At 36.0% G+C, this 26,845-nt stretch overlaps 1 protein-coding gene across 2 annotated transcripts in view; it reads left to right on the forward strand.

Annotated features, from left to right (window-relative positions):
* The window catches only part of PKIA (cAMP-dependent protein kinase inhibitor alpha), a 114,980-nt gene that overhangs the window by 23,213 nt on the left and 64,922 nt on the right, over positions 1–26,845 (forward strand). The window contains exon 2 of one of the 2 annotated variants that reach the window (XM_053661233.1): positions 22,842–23,027. The exons of the other annotated variant lie outside the window; for it this stretch is intronic. The gene's annotated coding sequence lies outside the window, so the exon portion shown is untranslated. The remainder of the gene's footprint in view (positions 1–22,841; positions 23,028–26,845) is intronic. 2 annotated transcript variants of the gene reach the window in all.

Below are 26,845 nucleotides of genomic sequence, written 5' to 3' on the forward strand. Positions count from 1 at the left end.
GAACAACAATTAAAAGAAAAGGAAAAAAGAAACTAGAAAATGATCATTGAAATTTCCTATTTGTGAAATGTTAAGTGAAAAGAGAAGAATGTTAAATAACAAATAAATCATATTCACAACTTGGTTTCAAATATCACATACATAAAGGAAAAAGACCTAAAGAATATCTAAAAATCAATTATCAATGGTTAATCAAGAAGTAGAGAGTCAGGTGGCCTTTATTTCCTCTTGATCTCATTCTGTATTTCCAAATCCCTTGTAATATGTATGTTTTACTTTGAGAAATGTTTAAGAAGAAATGTGCCTGCTCTTTAACCTGTAAACAATGCTAAGCATTGTTAAAATATTTAATTTTTATGTCCATTTCTGGAAGATCTAGGCTGGCCACAATAATACTGAATATATTAGAGGAAAGGGGATTTTTATCCTGAAATAGCAATGATAAATATTATTTTTAAGCACTATATAATTTTCAAAGCAATTTTATATTTATCACCTCATTGGACCAATTCTAACTCTAAAGCTGGTAGAGAAAAGGTTACCCTCATTTTTCAGAGTGGAAAATTGAACTTTAAGAAGTTTAGCAATTTGTCTTCCTTAGCAGTGCACTAAGTTATTAAGTAGCAGAGCCAGAATCCAAATTTCTTTCCTGCCCTGGGCCATCTGGTACCTTCCTCTATGCTGCAGGAACTGAACAGGTCTAAGAGTTAAGTGCGAAAATAAAAATAGTCCTGGCTCTGCCTCTAGTCACAAATTTTCCTATTGTCCTTCCTCACTAGATCCTAAAGCAGGAAAATCTACGTTAGCTGATTTCTTCAACCCAAAAGAGAAGGACACATTAAACAAGTTTAAAAATAAAATCTAGATTGTCTATTTTTCTTACCATTTTCCAGTTTGCATATCTGGTGTTTATCAACTTCTCTGGAGAGCCATGCCTCCTACCTAAACGTCTGCCTTGCTTAATAAACAATAATTGACAATGCTGATGGCTTACCTGAGTTAAATAATATACCAGTGTCAGTTTGCATTGACATAATGCTGATATTCAGGAAATTATATCATTTTATTTACACACACACACACACACACACAAACACTTACTGGGTCAAACTTAAGTAGTGAATTTGTTCCAAACTAGAATATTGTTTACATAATTTTCAGCTTAATTAGAATACTTGGCCATGTAATAAAAAGTTATAGCTAAAATTCACAGAAAATTCTCTCCTGTGCTACAGTGGACAATTTTAATGCATTTCTACAAAGTTTCTTTCAAGTATAAAATTATTTTAAACAGGGTACTTGTGAAATATGCCTTAGTATTTTTATGCTTCTGAAATATTACTGCTGTAGTCTGCTTTTTAAAATAGTCTGACATGTACCAAGTTCTCTTTCACCTCCTACAAGAAAGCAAGAAAAAGAAACCATTTGTTTTTAATTTTAGTGAAAGGTTTTTGATTCAAGAATTAGTCATTTTCTGCCATTTCCATTTCAAGTATGCTGTGTGCACAGGAGATCCTTTCTGTGTGACTCCTCTGCACTTGTCACATAGATCACCATCATTTTCACTTTTCATTTGCGATTAGTAAAATCAAAAATTTGATTTTCTACTATTTTTTAGTTCTACCTTCCTTTCAAATATTCAGTGATTTCTCAAAAAAAATATGGCTTTGGACTGTTTGATAACATATACTGCCAGGAAATGGTGATTCTGGTTTTCAATTAAAAAAATAAAACGAGCAACCAATGTAATAATTACTATAGCAATTTTTTTCCATTTATCCCATCAGTTATTCATATCAGTGAATGTTAGATTTTGAGGCTATGGACCCACACTTCTAAATATCCAGAGAAATAAAAATAATATGAACTGTACATATTCTGTGCTAAATGCTCTTCTAAAAGCAAATGGATCAGCCCTAAGAGGTGGGCATTACTGTTACCTCTTTTACAGATGGGCAAACTGAGACACAGAATGACTGAATAAATTGCCAATGACCACACAGCTTGTAAGGCACAAGCACTGTATTTAAAACCAGGATGTTTGTTATTGTGAGAATCCACATTCCCCACCCTTATACTGAACAGAATGGTCTGGATCCCTACTGTTATACGCCCATTTAGTTGCTTTGTGGAAAGAAAAGGGGTAAGGAGAGAGAGAAGAGGAGAGGGAGGGAGGGAAAGAGAAATTGGAGGGAGAGAAGAAGGCAGAATAGATGTCAGAATTCTTCAGGCTTGTTTATACTACTGTGTGCTGTAACTTATAATGAAGTTCAATTTAAGGACTTCTAGAAATTTCAATAGAATAAGTAATTTTAAATTTCCCCAAGTGAAGTCTCTGGAAATATTATCAAATAGAGACAGCAAATTAATTTCTGTCGAATTAACTTAGAATTGAAATACTATAGCATTTCACATTTGGAACAAAAACAATTCTAGTAATTTTCACAATAATTCTACCTTTTCTTAAAATTATTATCAGATATTTTTCCATCCTCCCTGCTTATGTTAGTTTTCATACCTACTCTTTTTTAAAAACTCAAACATGTTAGTAAGGTTTTAAGTTAGATTTAAATCATTGGAAAATTAAAATAAAATTTGGAATTTGTAACAGAATGGAAGTACCACTTCCTACCCCACACCCACCTTTGTCCATTTCCATAGAGATACTCCAGCAGAAAAGGAAGAATTATTCTGATGGGTTTGATTTAATCGGACATTCATGGAGCCACATTTTACTACTACCTAGGTTCACTCTATATTTAAATATACACAGCATCAGTGCCCACATTCTTTCTTGCCCATTGCCTGATCCTATCAGAGCAGGTAAGGAGAGTGGAGATCCCGGAAACCTGGACCTCAGACTCCTCTCTCTTCTACTCCAGGCACCAGGGCAGGCTTTAATTCATCAGAAACAACAAGCTTTTGCATCTTTCACTGTTTCCCTGCAGATGAGTCAGACTCCATTTGGAGCCTGCAAAATCCTGAATGCTCCCTCACCAACTTCTTACTTCACTACATTCTCAGAAAATGGAAACATGTCCCAAGTAAGCCTTTACCCCAGTTCTGAACTCAGGGTTATCAGATGTGTTCTGTATATTAACAGGAAATTTGTACTTATAGTTAACACTTACTCTGCATTACTCTGCAATTAGAACTTATTTCTGTCTTCATTTAAAATCCATAATTAAATGTACAATGGCCCAGGTGATATTTCAAAAATCAAGTTTAATCATAGAAAGTGCAAAAACATTCTTGGGATTTTTCTTGATGAGCATCATTATCTATCATTGAGATGTAATAATAGAAGTTAATCAGTAATTCATCAACTACAATCCTATGGGAACCAAAAATAAATAATATTTCTCCTTCAGTTGTTGACTTTCAACAATCATAGCCAAGATCGTTAACTTTGCCAAAAATCACTAATAAATATCAGTGATGGTAATTATGGTCTATTTACTGCCTTGAGTTAAAAATAATTAATGAGCTTCATTTTGACTAGGTAGTGGAGCATTTTGACATCTTGGAACAGAAAGTGTTATTTAAATATAAAGAGTTTTATCTCTTGAATTGTTGTGAGTCATCACTATGAGGAAACGACCTGTCAAGTCATAGAACAAAGTATAGGAGAACTGCCATGACTTGAGACTGCTAAAGAGTCCTTAACATAACTACTGTTTCAATTTGTGGTTGCTTCCAATCATTTGAAAACACCACAGTAAAATCTCAATATAAAAAGCTACTTGAATTTACTTTCCAGAATAATTTGCAAGACATTCTCTCTTATTCATATTCTCTTTCTCTCTCTCTCTCTCTCAACCACTGAGTCTGAAGCTTTAATGTAAATCAAACTTGTCAAAACAATAATTGGGGACACCTAGAACCTGGAAATCTGAATTTATAACGAGTTCCCAGGAAATATTTTTGCTGCTGGTACACATTTGATGGGCCACTGCTCAAATAAAAGGATTTGAAAATTTGGAAAGTGGAATAAGAGAGTGACGGAAAGCTGAAGCCAGCTCCTTTCTGATCATCCTCCTAGAACTACCCAAGCTACTAGATAAATAATCACTGCTGTTCCAGAGAGCCTATTGAAAGTAGATGGTCCTCTGAGTGAGTGACTGGCCCAAGACAGCAGGTAGAACACTCCAACCTTTCCCACTCTTGTGCCCCAGTTTACAGTTAATGAACCATTTAACCTCTCAGCTTCAGTCTTTCTAGGATTCAAAATACTAATGGTAATTTCTCTTTTTTATTATTTAACAAACACAAATGTGATGTTGCTTTCCCTGCATAAAAATCTTTTGGATTTATCTGTTACTCTGATATACTAAAAAAAAAAGTGTATAAAAAGTCAACAAGATCTCTCTCCATGAATGTTAAGCTTAACTATGTCGCTAAAAATACCAGGTAACTGTACTCTGCTGCCTGGGGCTAGCCATTTCCTTGGCTCTTAGAGGTTGGAGCCATGTGGGAACAAGTACTTTAAAAGAATCTAAAAACACTGTCTATTTGCAGCCCCTCCTCCACCACCAGCTAGCTCCTCTTTATCCACTATTCTTCTCACTTTTTCTAGCAACAACACCTCCTTGCTGTGATTTCAGCACACAGCACTGTCCCATCCAAAGGCCCTTGCATTTAAATTTTCAGCTGCTGGAAATGTTCTACAAAAGTAATCAATACTCATACCAACAGAATATTATAACAGAGGGCATGATAATTGAAAGAAATAGAGTACCCTCAAGTCTGTTGTCAAATGTCACCTCATCAGTGAGGTGGTGGTCATCCTAAGAGAGCAATGGTGGCAAGTGCAAGTGCACACTTTTACCCTTGCACACGTCCATACAATGCTCTATCCCATCCCTGATGTATTTTCCTCCATTTCTTTCCAATAGACAAACATTAAATTTTGTATTGGTTTATTTTCTGTCTCTTTCCAGGTAGAATGCAAATGCCAGAAGGGTAGGGTCTCAGTTTTTTCATTGCACAAGCCTGCACTAATAATTGCCACATAAGTATCACTCAGTAAATATTTCTAGGATGAAAGAAGAAAATGTGATATATCCTTGCAGTTGGTTATCCACTGCAAACTTTGGCATCTTATACTCTAGTCATTCTTAACTATTGGCAGTTCTTGAGAACCACCACTGTTCATCATGCTTCTGCCTAGAAGGTGGATTTTTTTAAATGTTTTGTTTTCTTTCACACTTCAATGTTTTCATCAAAACATGAATCAGGTATCCTGTTTTCCAGAGTATTTCATGATGGACGTCACTTAACCTACTCTTCATAACATGTTGTTCACTGTTTCTGGCATCAAAAGCATAGAGATGGAGTACCTGGCACATGGCAACTACCCATAAATGTTGAATAAGAGAACACCAATCCACTTAATTTTTTCTCATAATAATAATCTATTCTTCTTTGTTGCACACTTCTTAAATTGCTGGGGGGGATTAAGAATAATAAGGAGTGTTCCTGAAAGTCAAGAGAATAGGTATTTATGACAATAACCAGTTAAAAGATCAAGCAAGTAAGTCTCAAAACTATCTAGAATAATTCTCAAAGAAGACGGGAGAGGCATTCAAGTTCATGAAGCATAGTGAGTAACAGAGATGTTGTTGTCCCACACTGCTATGAGTGAACCTCTGCCATAGGAAGCTCTTCAGTAAATCAGGATAAAATTCTTCAGAGACCCTCTTTCTAGACTTTGTCTCATCTGGCATCTTTTCATGTGTACTGAGGTAATACATTCATTTTACTGGGTAATTAGTCTAGAACTTGGGAAGAAAGATGTTTAATACAATTCTGCTGGTACAACAAAATACCACCAACTGGGAAGCTCACAGTTCTGGAAAGCAGAAAGTCTAAGAGCAATGTTCCAGCATGGTTGTCTTCTGTTGAAAGAAAGCCCTTTGGGGGTTCATAAAGTCACATCTTCTTCCTGTGTCCTCACATGGTAGAAGGTCAAATGATCTTTCTGGAGCTTCTTTTATAAGGCTTCAGTCCTATTTACAAGGGTTCTACCCCCTTGACTTAAGCACCTTCCAAAGGTTTCATCTTCTAATACCATCCTATTGGACATCAGAATTTCAACATATGAAATTTGGGAGTCTTATTGGTGGGAAAGGAGTTCTTGTAGTGTGGCCAGAAAAAGAATTTCCTGACATCCTCATGGGAGGATGGGGCTCTGTGGTGTGGTTTATTGATGATGTAAATTAAGGGGGTTCCTCTCCTGACTTCTCAATGCCCGATCTCTGTCTGTTCCATCATGAAAAAGGTCCAATCTTGTCTTCTGCTCCATGTTAAAGTCCAGTCTAGTCCAGTCCAGTGTCCAGCTAGTTTAGCTTGTTTCCAGCTATAGCCCATTGCTGTGCTTTGGTATTCAGGCTCCCTTCTGGATGCCATGGGCCACATGGCTGCTGAGGCTACATGGCCATGGTGAGAAGAGGTGCAAGTGCAGGTCATGGGCAAGAAAGATGATTGATAGATAGATAGATAGATAGATAGATAGATAGATAGATAGATAGATGATAGCTAGATAGATAAAGTCTTTTAGAAAACTAAGCTACATGCTGCAGGCCTCAGTAGCTGCTAGACCCACATGGTTACTTACATGCTCCCAGGTGAGAGAGCACATGAACAAATGGGTGAGTACATCACTAGGTGGGAAAGAGAGAGATAGAGATTCCAAGCTTCTTTTTTCCACTGGTATTATATTAGCTTGGGTTTAGGATAGACCAGGTGCCTTTTTCAAAATGACTAATCAATTTCCCAGGCTTTTGTGGGGTTTGGATGGGTTTACATCTCCTAGTTAGACTGACAGGCCTCTATGATCCAGCACCTCACCCTGCACCCAAACAAACTGGTACCAGCACTGAAGAGGGAACAGAAGAATGTTAATTGTGGCAGAGCAGTGCTGTGGTCCCCTGAAATGTGAATGGCATTTAGCTTACTGGTGAAGCAAACAGCCTCATGCTTCCCATTTCGTTAACCTCAATGTCTAAGTCTGTTTGCTCCCGTTTTCTAGCTAAATACCATCAGTAATGGGACACACACATTTGGACCATAGCAGATGCTTAAGAGTCAAAGCTTTGTTCTCAAGTTCATAATCTGGGAAACAGGCAAAGTTTGGAAATGTTACGGTATTATATGTGGCTTAGTCTAGCATGTTTGAAGATGGTAATGGCCCATTCCAGCAGAGAGACCTGCACCCAAATGAGAAAAAAATGACTGGGCTTTGTGAATATGAGTGTTTGTCTTGGTAAAAAAAGGTTTTAGGTTCATTTCTTCTGTATCTATGATAGAATTATGCCTGATGTTACAATAGGACTTTTGAATAGGAAAAATCTGATTTTTAAAAATCTAGCATTTAATAATGCTATTTTTTCCAATCCCAGTCTCTGGAGAAAACTTTGGGTATGTCTTTTGTCATCTTAGAAGATGAAACCTAGCAAGCATACCTGGGCTACTTTGGGTAAGAGCTAAAGAATATGAATTGTGGGTTGAGCTAGAAATACCATTGTCATAGCAACCTCCAAAGATTACATATAAAATTAGATTATATATAAAAGACACAGCTCAGATTTTTTAAATGGAGATGATTAATAAGACCTCTTTTGATATAATTCTGATATTGTAAGGGATAAGATACAGTACTTTTGATAAACTGTTCTGGTAGCAGGTGTGTCAAACTCATTTTCACCGAGGGCCACATCAGCCTCACAGTTACCTTCAAAGGGCTAAGTGTAATTTTAGGACTGTGTAAATGTAGCTACTCCTTAACAGTTAAGCAAGAGCTCCACACTGCCACCAGGTAGACACAGGGTGCCAGGCTGGATTAAACAAGGTGGACAGCCAAATTTAGCCCATGGGACTTGTGTTTGCTAACTGTGTGCTAAAGGTTTGGTATAAACTAGCATAAACTTAAGATCAGAATTAGAATCTCTAGTCTTGGCTCAGTACATTCTGTGTACAGATTAGATTTTAGTGAACTAATGCTGATGTGATGTCACTCTGTCTTCATTGTGTAATAATAAAAATATTAATGGTAGTGTGATCAATTCTATAATGATAATAATGGTTATTATTAATAAAAGAGCACCATTCTCCCTGTCAAGAGAGATTTAATATATTTTATAAAGACTCAATTATGTGTTTCACTGTTCTTCTGTGATACTATATGCAGCTCTTTGAAAATACAGGCCTGTGGAAATCCTGATAACATCAATAGAAGTCATTGTAAATTCTTCCTTGAAAAGGGCATAGTCTGACAATCTCACTGTCTCATTTGCTAAACTGGTCTCCCACCCTAAATGACAAATCAGATCAGTGTCCAAACTTACTGCAAGGATTTATGTATCTAACCCCATTCTGTTTTAGTTCAGATCAAGAATGTCTCCAGTATTATTTTATAAACCCAGGCTTGCTATAGTTAACAAAAGCTGGCCCAGTCCACTGGCCATGCTGTGATTCTCTTTATACAATGAAAGTTTCCTGAATAGCAAATAAAACTCACGGCTGTTACTAGCAACAAATATACTAAAATTGCTAATTTTCTAATCATGCTAAAAATATTAATGGTTTCTTGACTTAGAAAATCTGCCCCTTCTGTGGCACACTCTGGTGGTCACAACTTCGTTATATGGCACAAATAAGCAGTTTAAATAGAGGACCACATGGCTAAGGAAGACGAGATTGTCAGAAATTCCATATAAAGAGAGAATTCTAATTAGCATATTTTTTTCAGTTTGAGGTTAATTAATGTAAACCTGAATGTATCATAAATAGCAATATACCCATAGTATCACACTTCACATACCATATATTAACTTTTACCTCTAGTTTTCTGTGTAATATAAGCATACATACACATAGAGAATCACATCATTTATTACATTAAAATAAGTTGCCGTGTGGCAGCATGGAGAAGCATTAAGAAATAAGGCAAAATTAATAAGTTGTGGACCAAGTTTGAAACCATGCATTTTATGCCATATCATTGGAGTGGAACCTGGTTGTCCTTACAAATAATATCTGTTCACTCAGTTCTCAAACAATTAAATAATATATGAACCCTAAATATCTTGGCTCTTCTAATCTGTTTAATATGTTTTCTGAAGCCAAAGTAAAACTAAACTTTTTAACCATCTTCTGAGAACAATGGTCATGTTATAAATTAAGTGAAAGTATTAAAGTCTATTTACATGTTTAGGCATTTGACCACAAAATTTATCCTCAGATTCTTAACCAAGAATGCAGTCATTATGATAGTGTGGGACTGGGGTCTGTCCACACATTCATTCAACACTTACTGAACTGGTGCTTCATGTAAAAGACAGTACACATGGGTTAAAAAATGTTTCAGGAGCTTACTGTCTACTGAGTCATGCCTCTGATTATCACTGGCACTGGAGTTTTGAATCAGAAAAGATTAGTAAAATCAGTATTTGTCACATTTTTCACATCGAGAACCATAGGGAACACAGAAGGGAAGACTTTTTCTATTGAAAATACAGGGTGGAGCAAAAGTAGATTTATATTTGTTCCTACGGAAAATAATACAATAATTAAAAACAATATAGGCATAAACTCTGTGTTTCACATACTCACAACTATAAACCTAGTTTTGCCCCACCCTGTATAAGGCTTCTCTGTAATAAATTAATATATATCTTAATCATCTATGTTTCAATTGAGGAAAAAATTAATCTAACAAAATTATTCTGTAATTTTCTTATACTGCTTTAAAAACTCGCTGGTAATTTGAGCCTTTCTAAATTGAAAAACAAAAGAAAAGGTGAGTAGTCAATAAACTTTAAATTTAGGAGAGCAACTGTGTTGCAGCCACTCAAGGCCTGACAGGTTCATGGTATCCATGCAGATGGAAAAATATTCACAGAGCCATTGGGATGTCTGGCATGCCTTTATACACAGGTGAGTGAGCCACGCACACTGCAAGCCATGTGTCTATCTGCATGTCTCATGCCATGGCCCTTGCTCCCCAGAGTGGCATCTATTTTGGCACCTGTCCCCTTGCCTGTCTCTCATCATCGCCCCCAGCAGGGAGTTCCTACCTATTTAAGTAGTAGAGGGGAACAAAGCCAGAAAACTGCCAGAACATTACATAACATAGCATAATTCTGTGCATGCGAGCCCACTTCATGCTATGGGAACAGTTTATCGGACCCAGTCTCAAGGCCATGAGAACACTGATTATCAGGCCCCTTCGAGGCTATGGAAACACTGCTTCCCTTAGCTATCCAGACACCTGGGTGAGAAAGTCAAGCTGCCTCTATTTACTCTGCAATGTTTAAGGAGTAGCCAGGATGTTGTTTGCACTGCCTTGACTTATATAACCCTGTCCTAGTCATTGTTTTAAATAATCAACAAAAGAAAAAAGCAAACGAAATGTAACCAGAGCCATTGAAAACAAGAACAATCAAACAATAGCCAGAGGGGCGGGGGCAGCGGGGAGGAGGGTTTTCAGGAACTACTATAAAGGACATGTGGACAAAACCAAGAGGGAGGATGGGAGCAAGGGAGGGAGGGAGGTTTGGAGGGGTTGGGGGGAGGGGGAGGAGAAAATACAGACAACTGTAATTGAACAACAATAAAATAATTTTTTTAAGTCCACAAATTTAAATGCTTAATCTTATCGAAAAGCACTTTCACAGACACATCCAGAACAATGTTGGACCAATATCTGGGCACAGTAGCTGAGCCAGGTTGACCAATAAATTTAACCATCATGGTGAATAATAAATAAATAAATAAATAAATAAATAAATAAATAAAAATTAGCCAAACAGTAAAATATTTTCCACCTTTAAATATTACTAAACCTCCTGATAAAATTTTTCAGATTAATCTGAATGGAGTTAAAATATGATGAAGGAATGAGAGTCATCTAAATTTAGTTTCTTTAACTTCATAAACAACACATTTTGTACAATTTACTTAACTTCAGAATTTTCATTTGTGTAGTTTAAACCAGGAGAAGTACCTTAATTGGTCTATTCTCTAAAATTCTAAGACTAAATTATTATTAAAATGTATTCTTAAAATTATTAACAAATGCCTTCATAATTATCTCACATAAATACTGAGATAAATAGCTACAAAAAGCTGACATGTCTGAAATTATTATGGTAACAAAGTGTTATTTCTAAAGGTGTATCTCAGGTTCAAAAGAATTACACAGTACAGATATAATATTTAATGCTCTCTCTCAAAAGATAAGAACTCACTATCAGAAACATTAATAACCTCATGGATTTCAGATGCTCTCTTCATCATAAAACAATAAGGACACACAAGACTAATTTTCCTTTCATTGCTGATATTTCTACTGCATTTATATCATAGGTCATAATATAACTGCATTTAAAGTGTGCTCTTAAGCATTTGTAAATTAAAGAAACTCAAGAACCCAATCTGAACATACTAAGTAATATAAAGTTAATAAAACTGCAGCTCATTGGAATCTAGTATGTTACAGGATTTTTCACACAATTAATTCTTCGACTGATTTGTTTGAATTCTGGACAAATTTCTTAGTACCAAGGTTATGTGAGCTTGTGAAGAAATTTTGATGTATACAACCACTTCACATGGACCTAATAACTATGTGTTTGCCAAATATTTTGTGGAAAGAAACAGTAAAAACAAAGAAAGCTGGATTTCCTTAAGATCACACTGAAGTATAATATGCATTTAAGACTGGGTAACTACCGGGACAAACAGGCCTGCCAACAAAAGTCAAATATATACAATTCCCTTCATTACTGAAAATCTGTCCTAGTCTCATGTTAAATTATATATTAAAAGAATATTGCATTTTCCAATCATGATACTATTATAATACATGTGATATGTTTCTGAACAAAGACTCTGCATTCACAACATATGATAAAAGCAAAGAGGTATAATTATAAAATATCATTCTCAGCTCATTCAGGTAGTAAAGTATATTCTAAACCTCATGTAATGGACAAATATATGTACTGTGAAATGGTTGTATAAGTCTCCAGTATATTTGAAAAATGTACATTTTTATATTAAAAATTTATATATTTATATTAATATTTTTATATCTAAAATGTATACTTTTCTACTCTATCTTAAATTATAACTGAATAAATTGAACACATTCACTTTAATTATCACTTATTTTCACCAATATGCCTTTTCCTCAAGAAGAAAAATATATGTATATGGATGTTTGTGAGAGTTAGATGATTGGCATCTTTTTAAAAACTGTCCAAGAAAGTTAAAAGTAATGAATTTCCATATTGCATGAGGAGGTAATCAAAATCATTCTCCCATATTTCTTTAAAATAAAGTGCCAAATGTTGTATGGTATGTTCTTATGTTAGTAAAACATTTTTGGGAAAGAGAAAAATCTAGTACAGTAGATGTACACAAATTCTGGTCTTATAAATTTTATATTGAAAAAAGGTATCAAAGTAAAGTAAATATTTTATTAAGCATAGAATTAAATTTGAATTTAAGTTTAATTTCTACAGCAATTTTTAGAAAGTTTTATTATCAATCTTTCTTAGAGATAATTTATAATTTATTATGATGTTTTAGAAATTTCCATCCATTTATAGAATCCAAACTTTTGCCTAAAACCATTAATTAGCTGAAGTCTTCTTGGTCACCCATGAGTCCACAGCCTGAGTTTATCCTGTAGGGAGCTTCATTGAGAGTACAGCAGGGGGAGGTCTGGTTGAGTAATTTATAGATGGTGAATACAATGAACAGCTCTGAAGTTCACTCATGATCCTGAACCCTTGAAGTCACTGAAATGCCAAAAGAATGACTACAGTTACTAGGAAGAATGAATACTTTAGTCAACTCACGGTCTCTTTGAGGGAAAGTCACATTTAGTGCATAAGTGTAAAGAAATATTTTTTGAAAAGTAATTGTAGTCACAATTACAAGATACTGAATGAACTCTGAGGTTTCCTTTTTTTGCTCTGTTGAAGGAGTTCAGAGCCAGTGAAAATATTTCCCTCTAGACATTGGCATGATGGGCCCATTTTAATCAGCAATTACAAAAGTTGGCCAAGTGCTACATCTAAGTAAGTAAATATTGGGCAAAAATCAGTTTCTCCCCCTTGCAGGAAACCTGGATACATCCTGTCAAAAAGGAGAATTAAACAGGCAAAGGGAGGTTTACTCAAGACTATTGCAATAGAGGAAAGAGACTAGACTCAGTTCTACTGAATCAAAAGTTGGAGGAGTGTCTCAACACCGGAGTGAGCTAGTGGAATAGTCCTGGAGTGGAGATTGGTCAGTGTGATTAGGTCACCTGTGTGTTTGCTTACTGGCACTTATTGAAGTTGGGTTTACCCTCCCACAGAAAATAGGGGTCCTATCTTTCTTGAGTATTACATTTCAAAAAGATGGCTCCCAGGTCCTTAAGGAAAATATTCCTTGGTTGTAAAATTGTCAAGAGACTGGAAGAAGATTTACATGTCAAAGAGGCAGAAAATAATTTATGATTGTAAGTTTTCTAAAGTAAATGCTGTAAGTAAGGGGTGGTCTCAGGCTCATCCTAAGGGAAAAATCTGAAGTTAAAGGCCATCGTGGTTAACCCAAACCTGGAACACAGATACAGAACTGTTTGTCAAATCTAGAGAAAAGCCTATGATAACAGGTAACCCCTTAATCTACCATCCTCCCTAGTCTGATTTAGAAAATTGGCTTACTGTTTTCATGGTGGCACAGGCATATATGCCAGTGTCACAAATGTATCAAGTCAAAGTGCAAGTTTTGGATACTAGATTACCAGCTTCATGAGGACAGCCATTCTGTTTATATTTTTAACCTCAGGACCTCCTGTGAGGCCCTGACCTCACAGAACCTTAATCATCACCTGATAAAATCAACTGAACTCTAAAATAAACTCAGAGAAAGGTGGTGACATGGGAATTACAAAAGTATTAAGAGCCTTTCTTTTGATAAACTGAAAGTTGTAAGGGAATATGATCTAAGGCCAGGTGTTCCTACAATGTACACATTTTCTAGTAACTCCTAGAAAACTATAAGAGGGCACACCCCAGGAAGGGGGCTCACATTTACTGTACACTACATGCTATATGGTCGACAACATGTTAGCATATCAGATTGGATCCTTTAGAGAGAGGGAAAGGGAAGGAGGCAGAGAGGGAGAGAAACATCCATGTGTGGTTGCCTATCCCCTTCTGGGGTCCTGGCCTGCAACTCAGGCATGTGCCCTGACTGGGAATCTAGCCGGTGACCCTTTGGTTCACAGGCTGGCACTCAATCTAATGAGGTACACCAGTCAGGACTAGATGTATTTTTAAATGCTAAAAATAAAAAAGGCTATAAGGCAGGCAGGCAGTGTTTTGGGATACCTTCTAAAACTTTTGATGGTGGTATCACCACAAAGATATAATGTCTCTTGGCAGCATCATTAGCTATACATTAGATGGACATGGAGATGACATTAGTGGGGCTCTTCTCATGAACTTAGGACATATGATGCTTAAGAAATATGCTTGTTTATTTGATTCCAGTATCACGTAAAAAGGCTGCTTCAAAAATCAACTTTTTTGTTTTTTTTCAGATACAGTTTGGGAATGCTATTAACTCTATCTGCAAGAGATGTGCTGATAATCCCCTTATGTCTCTATATATTAGCAGGAAATATTAAAACCTCTGGTGCTAATCCCTTCTGGTTAAAGAAACTGTTTAGAAGAGGAGGATATTCTTGAACTGGGAAGTGATGTCTAGGACAAGGACAAGCAGGGACAGAGAATCCAATTAACAATTTAGTTTATCTGGAAGTCTGATAAAATTGAAACACCCTTGTTAAGCTTATATGAACTTTTTTCAAAATAATATAGCTTGACAATTTTTCTTAAGAATTTGAGGTGAGAAGAAAAAAATTAGTCAGCAAAAGACTATCTTTGTTTTTTTTTTACATTTCTGTGAAATCCTTTGGTGATCTCCTTGACTTTCCATCTGAGTAATTTTACCCTTTACCAGGAAAAAAAAAAAGAAGTATACTAGGAGGAAATAAAGCCTGTCCTTTTCCAGTGCCCGACGGGCATTCTTTCAAGTCTTCTGGAAAACACCATTCTACCACTTATGCCCTATAGAACCATATATTAAAATGAAGAGCCTGCTCATACGGCTTCTTAGAATAGAGCCTCTGGATGAAAGATACAAAGATATTATTAAAGGGATCACATACAAACAAGCATATTCAAAATAATTATTAGTTCATCATCCTGCCCCAGCAAGACTACAGGGTTGCCTGGCAACAGAATCAAGTACCCTTAACTAGAACATGCATAGGGATAATGGTGAAGAGTGATCAAAACTAAAAAAGCAAACTCTTTGAGATAAATCCTTGTGAAAAGACAAATACATCATGGTAAAATGAATTATTAATGCAAGAACTGTGTTGGAGAATGGTGTGCCATTATTTCATAGCTAAACATGAACCATTTTCTATAGAATAGACAGAACAATGGCACTTTCAACCTTTACATAATTTAGGGCACTTAAAAAAGATTATCAGGGTTGGCTTGATAATGCATAATATTTCTATGCCCATTTATTATCTTTAAAACATTAGAGGCATATAAAGGAAGATATTTACAAAAAATAAGTAAATACTACAGCTATATCTAATTAACTAATAATAACCTAAGTGTTCTACTTTTATGTTACCATATATAATTAGACAATAAAAACGCAAAAATCAAAAATTGTATTCTTATTTTTTTAATTTGAAACATACATGCATTATCTAATTCCCATTTCCAGTAAACAAACAAACAAAAAACAAACAAAAAGTGTTCAAAGCCCTGTCTCTATGGGAATACTAGGTTAATTAAATTGGCTAGTTTAATTTAATGGGCTGATTTTATGCTACAATACCAGTAGAAGCACGGGCTTGCTTGTATTAGTAATAATGGAAACAAATCCAGTACATGTGGTCTCAATTCAGTGGTGTCCAACCTTTTGGCATCTCTGTGCCACACTGGAAGAAGAAGAGTTGTCTTGGGCCACACATTAAATACCTTGTGATAGGTAATCCAAAAAACTTTTGTTTTAAGTAAATCTATGATTTTGTGTTGGGCTGCATTCACAGCCATCCTGAGCCATAGGTTGGACACCCCTGTATGTAAATACTCTACAAATTCAAAGAATAAGTTCAGGTCCTACATAGGGAGGCAGAAGACCACTGCTCTGATCCTTGTACTGTTTCTGTCTTGAACAAGTCATTTAACCATTGTAGACATCACATTTCTCCTTTTAAAAAGAACACTTCCAATATTCCCTCCAGGTCTAATATTCCATGTTCATGACTATCAACTCTCGGTAGCATCATTCTTGCTTCTCTCATGGAAGAATTGGTTGTTTTATTGAATTTGTTACTTAGCCACTATCTTTATATGAATACTAGAAGTACCAGGCCTGTACACTAATATTGTTCGGATGTCTGGCAGAAAATTTTTGTAACTGGCTTCTTTTCAGTTTTCTTTGTTTCTGATTATATGTTGCAGAGCTGAGTTTTAGTTCTGGGAGCTGAAAACATGCAGGTGCAGATGTAATATGCTTCAGCCCTTTATGTTAAGCCATTGTGTTTTAAAAAATAACTGGCATTTTTTCAAAGTCTTTAGTAGATGGTTAGTTGAGCACATCTGTTTTTCTTTTCTTGAGAAGTTTTATAACATCATGTTTAACAGACAAGATCAACAACAGAATCTTGGACAACAACCAGTCCACCATAAAAACAAACCCAATGGACTATTTACAGATGTTAAGTATAAATAGTCAGCAAAACACAAGAGTGTGTTGAGTGGAGGGGAGGGGAGTGAAATAACTTACAGGCTGAGCAAACAAATAATTTTATGCTTCATAATATAGACTTGTTGGGAACCAACAGTCAAACAAAGCTGGCCCCAGTAACTGGTAAAGGGTATGTTAATAAAGAAGTAGGAAGCAACAAGCCTTCGAGGCAGAATCATGGGCCACTCCCACACTGGATCCTATATGCCATGTCTAAAACAAAGGGAAATTGATGTAAATATTTTCATCATGATAAAGTGAAAGCAGATGTTAATCCCATTATTGATGTCAGGCCAGGGTTTTGATTGTGCAACTGAGGATATAGTCCTAAAGTACTGGCTGCTAAGCAGTAGAGAAGATACTCTTTTCATCCCACAGAAATACCACTTCTCCTACTAATAATCCTAAAGGGAAAGTCTTTAACAGGAAACACATTAGTGGTGAATCACAGATATTTAAATCCAGAAACTTAACATTGACATAAGGAGCAAGTTGGTTTAGGAAGAGAGCGAATTACAGAAATCATCGATGAAGACTTTGCACTTCTAGTTGAAATTTTTTAAATTATGAACAGAAATGGGAAGTTCTCTGCAATTTGTATTTTATCCATGATTCAATGAAATGGCTCACTGGTAGCTTACCAGAGTGAAAATTAACCTGCTGGGGAATGCGAATGCCACTAACATGGAAACTGTGATTTAAGACAGGGACATACTTTTGTAGCAAAGAAATTCAACAAACTTGTAAGAGATTTTATGATTAACACAAAAATATATAAAGTTTAGAGGATGAAATATATAAATATTTACTTAGAAGAACAGTCATAATACATTACAGTAGTAAGTGTTAGTTTCTTTGCAATGAATAATATTATAGTCCTTTTTTTGCTTGATCCCTCCACCCCCTTCCCCCAGAGCTGTCAGTCTCTCTGTCTATGAGTCTGTTAGAGGGAAAGAGAGAGAGAGAGACAGAGACAGAGAGAGAGAGAGAGAGAAAACTTATGGACATAGACAACAGTAATCGTGGGGGCAAGGGAGTGGGTGGAGCTGGAAGGAGGAAGAGAGGAGATAAATGGTATTGGAAAAACAATAAGTAAACTAAAAATTAATGTATTCAAAAATAAATATTGAATTCATTATCTATACAGAGTCATATGTAAAGTAATAATCTTTTTAATGAAATAAGTGTTCAAAGAATGATGGGTTAAGCACAGAGCCATAGTAGAGTCCAGGTGTTTCACACACCAGGTAAATTACCTCTGCAGGCTTTTCCATTCCAGATATACATGTCTTTGTGAAATTTTCAATAAAATGAACAAATATTTGTTGAAAATAATAATAATATTAATATAGTCTTATTTGTGGTCTTTTCAAAAAGCCTAGTTTTAAAATATTGTGTCAAATTTGTGAAACAAGAAGTTTAAAATTATAGAAATCAGATTTCTACAATTCAGTTTCTGATGCTCAAGGTGGACAGGCATTAAAATGGTGCAGGGATGAGGCTATGTGGGAATCTGTGTGGTCCTTGCCCTGTTTAAATCCTAGTATACACTGTGTAATATGTAGGAGGCACAGAGCATTCATAAGTTATGCATTGCAGGCAAACTTCTACACAGGGATAGCAATCATCTTCAGACCTTTCCTTTCTCATTAATTAAAATAGACCTTGTGCAAAACTGCAACGTGCTTGTTTCATCAAGCTCTACTTTCTGAGCTGCTTTTCTCTGTGAGTCGATTTACTCCTCTTTACTCTGTGTTACTTGCCATATTTTGCTGTGTATAATGCTTACCCATGTTTTTGGCCCAAATTTTCAGAAAAAAAAATCACTTTAATTTTTAATTAAATTTTATTCAGGTTTACATATTTGTTTTGTGTATTATAAAGGAATTTTGGCCTTTATTTTTGTACATATTATGGTAGAAGAATGTTATGTAACAAATAATTACAAAACACAAAAACAGTTACAGGGTACTTCAGGTACTACTCATGTATAATGCACATTCTTATTTTTCCCTCAAAAATTTGGTCAAAAAATGCACATTATACACAGCAAAATATGGTAATACCCTCCACAGTAGCCTTACACCCCAAAGTTCTCTTCCTCCCTACACTTTATCAAAACTTGCTTTTGGATCATTCAGATTGAGGAAAAATGACTAAAATCTTAGAGTCTGAGAGTATTTGGATTTCAATGGAAAGTAAGATTTCAGTAAACTAAAGTGATGAGGTTTAGAGATACAGGGATTAGAGGTGACTGTCAACCATCAGTGAGTAAAATGGGAAGACATTTTTAGACATCAGAACTGTTCTGAATCTCCAATCATAAGACCAGTCCTGCAAGCCATATAGTTGAAGAGAATTAATTGTATGAAAGGCTCATATACCAGAAATCAGAAATAAAAATTATTCCTTAACCCATAAATTGGATATAGTTCACTAAAGCAGACATGCAAATTGCTCCCACTTTCCTGAATCCAAACCAGGAAACAGGGAAAATGAGTTGGTTAGGGTGGCCTTGGTGTTGCTGAATGGCTGGGAAAATTTATTGTGAACTATAGATGGAAAGTGGATATCAAGATGATGTGTACATGTGTTTGTGTGTGTTTGTATAGAAGCCAATTCTGTCATCTCAAAAAGACATTTAAACCCACCAAAGTTATTAACACACTAAGAAGAAACTATGAATTTTAGCATCATTTTATTGCCAAATTGGGTCATATTTGAGAGATGAATCAATAACAATGACTTCTTGAAAGGTCTCCTATGGCTACTGATTTTTTGTGTGTGGCACTTATAGGCAAGGGGTTTGTTCTGAAAAGACACAAACAGGAAATACTGTCAGTCAAAAAGTTGGATGGCACTAATTGAGCAAACACTAATATATGACAGAAAGCACTGTTTTCTTTGTCTCACATGCAAAGTCAAAATGAAAAAGTAAAAGGTCTACATGTTATTATTTTACAATTAGCAGTTATGTAAATAAAAACAAGCTAATCTTATTAATCATTACCAGTATCCAATTACCAAAAAAATTTAGTTTGAAGTGATTCCTGAATATGAATGCATTTTATGTTAGAATTAGATAACAAAACTAAACTCCAATTCATTTATATGAGTCAGTAGTCAGTAGTCATTTGGTAGTCAAAGTCAATAATTAATTTTATAACATTCCATAATGTACTATTTTTTTTAGCAAAAGTGGGATCTTACTTTTTATCAGATGTTCTGTTCTTTGCTAAGAAGTGAAGAAAAAGCACTAATTTCAGCAAGTCAACTTCTTGCTTTGCCTGATGGTTCTGATCATTAATGAGGCTTTCCCTAGAGCACAGGAGCTCTGAATCAAAAGAAAGCTGGCTCTGACATTCCACAAAGAGAGGGGTGGCAGGACACAGCAAACTGCTTTAATTTTTCAGAGTTTAAAACAGTTACTGTACTTTTCATGAATTGTACACTTATCTTAAATCATTCTTACTGTGGAATTTATGATGCTGTAACACTAAACTTGTGAAGAAAGTATAACAGGCTTCACATATCTCACATCAGTGGCATTTAAATTCAACCACTAAATTATATTGTTTCATAAAGTAGGAGCAAATTGTTGTGACAACAAGCAGAAGCTGACAGGAACAATAGATTTTTCCTCTCTTTGCTGTTTTATTATGTGTGAGCCTAATAACTCTAGTTGCCCAATTAATGGCAACACATGACAAAATTTTCCTGATCACTAGTTAATGAACTCTAATGTTACTAATTTTATTACTGCTAAAGCTTTCACTAATTGTCTTACCTTACTCATCCTTTTTCCCCCTTTACCTTCCTCATTCTCAGAAAACCCACTTCATTAGCTAGTCAGATGATACTTGTTATAATCAGAGAAAAGGAAGAGAATAATGAGTATAATTCCAATTAGTGTAACTATTAAATCACCAAGATATGGAACAGCCCAAGTACCCATCAGCGGATGAATGAATAAAACAACTATGGGACATTTATACAATGGGATACTACTTAGCCATAAACAAAGAAAATTTTACCATTTGCAACAGTATGGATGGACTTGGGGGACATTATGCTAAGTGAAATAAGCCAGTCAGAGAAAGACAAATACCATATGATTTCATTCATATGTGGAATTTAATGAACAAACTGAACTAACAAGCAAAATAGAGACAGAGTCATAAATAGAGAGCAGGATGGCAGCTAAGGGGAGGGATAGGGGTGAAGGGATTGAGTAAAAAGGAAACATGGTTCATGGGTGTAAGCAACAGTGTGGTGATTGCCGCGAGGGGCGAGTATAAGGGAACTACATGGTAATGAAAAGTATAATAAAAGGTAAAACTCAAAAAGAAGAAGTTTTGAAGGTATTAAAATAGAAGAGGGGTAGAAATAATAGTTTACTTTTAGGAAAGCTATAGAATATAAAGGGAGCCCAAAATGACAACAGAGATAAACTTCCAGGAATTTAATGTAGTTGATGCACACCCAATATGTGCCCATGGATAAGAAGCAACAATAGTAAAGAAGAATCAATAGTTATATTTCTGGACATATTAGGTTATCAAAATGAGCTAATAATGCACTGTTTACCTCAGTCATTTCTTAGGTTTTCTTTGTTTCTTATGCTAGAAGTTACATGAAATTATCTGAGTGAAAGCATGACAATGACTCCAGCATCATGGGACATAAAGCAATGAGAACTCAGGGCAGGAGAGGATATGAGTAAAGCAGGAAGGAAAAAAAAGAAATAAAAGAGCAGAAAGATGTATTTCTTGGCTGTCAGGTGCCAGGAGAGTTTGTTTTTGCTCTCTTACCCAATCTTCACAATGCTCTTGTCAGATGATATTAACATACCCATAGAGACAAGGAAATGAAAGTCTTCAACTATAGATTACACTTTAATATTTGCCAAGTTTTCCAGCTTGTGATGGCGACAGTTGTATCTGGAATTTCAATCCCAGACCGGGTGGAGACACCATCATAGAAAACAGTTCTCACCAAAATTTTGACTACATTAAATGTTGCTTATTCTCTCCAGGATGGTAGTATGTGTTTCAAGAAGAACAATAATTCTTTTCTCTATAACAATTTTTCTGAGTTGTTTTTGCAAACAATGCTTTGATTTTTTAATAGCAAAATCCTGGAATTACATGCAAAATGCTGTGAACAATTTATTTGTTTATTTAATTTTAGCTATCATCAGATCCTCAAAATTCAATCACATTATCTAACAATTTACATTAAGTAACACAATGAAAGTGGCTTCTGCATCCAAACACTATTTTAATTTTTTTATTCTTATAGTTTCCTGAAAACATCTGTTATATTCAAGTCTTTGTAAGAGAACTGAGGTAAAGGGAAGTCCAAGTAAATGACAAGGATGGAATTCAAATCTGAGTTTTAGTCTTATGCTCCAATAATTCTATACTCTGTATAGCCTCTCACAAAGGATAATCAGTATATCTTCATTTATTTCTTCTACTCCAGTTGTGGACCAAAAATACAAGTGGGTGATAGAAATGGAGAATCATGAAGCAACACCCAAACTAGTACAGATTGGTTTAAACATAAATAATATAATAATAATGTTAGTCAGCAGCTACTGATGATTCATATTATGCTGTGAGCTCAGTCAGAAGTACTTTACAGGCATTCTTTTATTTAAATCTCACATACAAGAGGGGGACCCATGAAAAATGGAATTATCTTCTGGAGGGCAGGCCCCTTTTGTACAGGCTTCCCCTGCTGGATGAGTGTGATAGGAACCAATCCGTATCAGTGTACCAGCTGGCATTGTTGCGAGAAGCTGCATTCAGCTTCTGTAAAATTTTGTTGAAGACGCTTTCAAAGCATTTGCTCATTTCATGGTAGGTGATTTACAAGCACACCTACCCACATCGGGATAAATGTTCAGCAGTTTTTGACAAAAAAATGGCATGACCCCTGTGCCCCACCCTCCCTATTCACACAATCTCGCCCCAAGCGATATTTTTGTTGTTGTTTCCCAGGATGAAAAAAGTCCTCAAAGGGAAATGTTCTGCTGATGTGGAAGAAGTGAAACAAATACTGGCAGAAGCAATAAAAGGCATCAAAATCGACAAGTTCCAAAACTGTTTTGAGCAGTGGAAAAAACATCTTGAAAGGTGTATTGCATCCAATGGAGAGTGCTTTGAAGGTGACTGAAGTATAAAAATGTAAGAATCAATACAGAATTTTTATTCAAAAAATCTGTTTTGGGGGGTAGTCCTCCCTCGTACGCACAACTTACCCTAGAAAGAAGGTGATTTAAACATGCTAAGGTGATCAAAATAACATGAACGGGTACCACTGGCAAAGTTTCCTGGACTGTCGATGAAGGTATTAAATAGACAGGAGATGGGTACTGTGGGAAAGGTGAAAGCTATTCACAGTAGAGAGAAAACACTCCTATAAGCATGTACTGCTTGCTGAGGAACTCTGCACCATGAAAACCCAAAAACTGAGGTTGTGCATGAACACCGAAGGGATGTTTCTTCTTGCAGTTTGAAAAAAACACTTGGTACCTATTCATGTCTTTGTGTTAGAGCATGATTGTTTTGCAGATGTGTGGAAATGATGAATCCAATGTCTCCCTCTTTCAGACCAGAGCTGAACGTGTCTACAACAGGGGTAGAGTCCACAGAGCAGTTATCCCATGTCCACAGAAACGTTCTCCCTTTCATATGTGTTTTGCACTCTGGAAAAACAAACAACAGCAACACCCAAAACATATTTTTTAATCTCTTTTCATTATTAATATAGTCAAGAAAACCCAACTTGATACAGTTATGCCAAAGTACAAATAAAATATTAATGTATTTAATTAGTACTTCCTGTAAATTAGTTCCTCCTGTGGTCTTCAATCCTACCACATATATTATCACAAAAGATTTCTGGTAGTATCCTGATATCAACTTAATAACCTAGGTCATCTATGTTCTCCATTTAAATAAGAATAAGTCACACCAATCTTTCTGCAGGAGTATTATAATTAAACCCCAAAGATCAGCTGTAATTCTGTTTATTCTACTTTCACTCACATTTGGCATCAGTTTTACTTTTATACTCATGCTCTGTGTTTGCAAGCCTGTAACTGAAATAGCTGGTACACAAATTGTTTCCATCACCACATGTGCAGTGCTAACTCTATTTGCATTTTAGATTATTAGCCTTTATGATGACAGCAGAGTCTGGACATGCGGGCCAGACAGTGCTTCCCTTTGTCTCTTTCAGAAGAGGATTTTTGTAACTATGCATTAGTGATTAAAGAAAGCAGATTTATCTTTCTAAATCAGTGTGACACTTTCTTTTAAATCAGTCATAAGATGTAAATTAGACTGACTATAAGCTATCTTTTTTCCCCACCAGAGCAAATTAAAATAACATTTTGTACATAAAAGAAAGGTTTTCCCATCAACATCTTAAGCTGTTTGGTGTCTTCTTATTTGAAAGTAAATTCTGATTAGGACATACTTTAAATCTCATTCAATTCTGACAGCAGAGTCTTCCTTGTGTGTAATGATTGATCTCCCATGAAATGTCTTAAACATATGAACAGTAATGGCTTTTGTGATAAGTATCACTAATATTGACACAATTTTAGGAAAATATGTTGCAAGTACAAATGGGCAGTGAAAGGAAAAGAATAATTTTTAACTAGATATTGCTTTGGTATTTAGACTGTTGGCTAAGAAATAGTATGAAGGAGACTTCTGGCTAAGATGGAGGGATAGGTAGGCACACTGTGCCTCCTTGCACAACCAAAGTAAGGACAACAAAAATTTAGAAACAAAAAGATATCCAATACTGACAGAAAATTGAACTGTATGGAAGTCTGACAACCAAGGAGTTAAAGAAGAAATATTCATCCAGACCAGTAGGAGGGGTAGAGTTGGGAGGCCTGGTGGAAAGGACTCACAACAAAGTGGCGGTTGGCAGACCTTGGGTGCGCAGGTGGCAGCTGATGGACCCAGCAAGGCAGCAGATTGTGAAGGGGCTTGGCGCACAAGGTGGCTGGCAGACTGGGCAGTCCTACATTTGCATGCAGATAAACCAGGTGAAACTGGGGAGCGAGACAGACTACACAACCCAGAGTTCCAGCATGGGGAAATAAAGCCTCAAAACACTGATTGAAAACACCTGTGGGTGTTGAGGTGCTGGGATAGACTCCCAGCATCCCAGGACAGTTCATTGGAGAGATGCACAGGGTCCCAGAATGTGCACAAACCCACCCACATGGAAATCAGTAACAGAAGGACCCAGTTTGTTTGGAGGAATCAGGGAAAGTGACTAAAATCCGGCATAGAGTGGATCAAGCACTATTGTTCCTTCTCAGACCCCTTCCCCACATACAGCACCACAACCCAGCTACTGGGTTTCCTCACCCAGGTGAACACCTAAGGCTCCCTGCCTCACTATGTTACAAGCATGTCAGGACAAAAAAAATGGCCCAAATGAAAGAACAGATCAAAGCTCCAGAAAAAAATACAACTAAGCTACCAAGAGATAGCCAATCTATCAGATGCACCGTTCAAAACACTGGTGATCAGGATGTTCACAGAGTTGGTTGAATTTGGTTGCAAATTATATTTAAAAGAATGAAGGCTACACTAAGGGAAATTCAGAGGGAACCAAAAATGATGGGAAGGAAACTGACACTCAAATCAATGGTGTGGACCAGAAGGAAGAAAGAAACATCCAATCAGAAAAAAAATGAAGAAACAAGAATTTAAAAAAAGAGGAGAGCCTTAGAAACCTCCAGGACATCTTTAAAAGTTCCAACATCCGAATTATAGGGGTACCAGAAGGAGAAGCTGAAGGGTGACAAATTGAAACCTTATTTGAACAAATAATAAAGGAGAACTTCCACAATCTGACAAAGGAAATAGACTTTCAGGAAGTCCAGGAAGCTCAGAGAGTCCCAAAGAAGTTGGATACAAAGAGAAACACACCACGGCACATCATAATTACATTAGCCAAGATAAAAATTAAGCAGAGAATCCTAGAAGTAGCAAGAGATAAGGAGACAGTTACCTACAAAGCAGTTCCCATCAGACTGTAAGCTGATTTCTCAAAAGAAACCTTGAAAGCAAGAGGGTCGGTCTGGAAAGAAGTATTCCAAATCATGAAAGGCAAGGAGCTACATTCCAGATTACTCTATCCAGAAAAGCTTTCATTTAGAATGGCAGATAAATTGCTTCTCAGATAAGGTCAAGTTAAAGGAGTTCATCATCACCATGCCCATTACTATATGAAATGTTAAAGGACTTATCTAACAAAAAAAAAGACAAAAACATGTTCAGTAAAATGACAGCAAGCTCACAGTTATTAACAACCACACCTAAAGCAAAAAGAAAACAAACTAAGCAAACAACTAGAACAGGAACAGAACCACAGAAATGGAGATTATATGGAGGGTTAGCAACGGGAGTGGGAGGAGGAGAGATGGGGAAAAGGTACAGAGAATAATTAGCATAGATGATAGGTAGAAAATAGACAGGTGGAGGGTAAGAATAGTATGGGAAAATGTAGAAGGTAAAGAACTTAAAAGTATGACACATGGACATGAACTAAAGTGGGGGAATGTGGGTGGAAGAGGGTGTGCAGGGTAGAGGGGAGTGAAGGGGGAAAATGGGACAACTGTAATAGCATAATCAATAAAGTTATATTTAAAAAGAAATAGTATGAAGGACATGAAAACAGATTTCATCCATTTCAAGGAAACAGTGTTTGCAGATCACTTAACATTTACTAAGCATGTTCTTACAATCTGAAAGGGTATAGCATTGACATGTGTTATTCAGTTTAACCACATCCTTCTGTAATAGTGTTATCCCTATTTGCAGATAGGAAACAAGCTCAGAAAGATTAAGAATGTTACCTAATTATGGTAAGTAGCAAACCTAAACTGATCTAATTCTAGAGCAAAGCTTTATCTGCCACATCAGTGTTGGTCTTTGTCTCTTTGAGAATTGATTAAATATATGACCTCTCT

Source organism: Artibeus jamaicensis, unplaced genomic scaffold, assembly GCF_021234435.1.
Source record: "Artibeus jamaicensis isolate MK-2021 breed Jamaican fruit bat unplaced genomic scaffold, CSHL_Jam_final scaffold_916, whole genome shotgun sequence".
Lineage (NCBI taxonomy): Eukaryota > Metazoa > Chordata > Mammalia > Chiroptera > Phyllostomidae > Artibeus > Artibeus jamaicensis.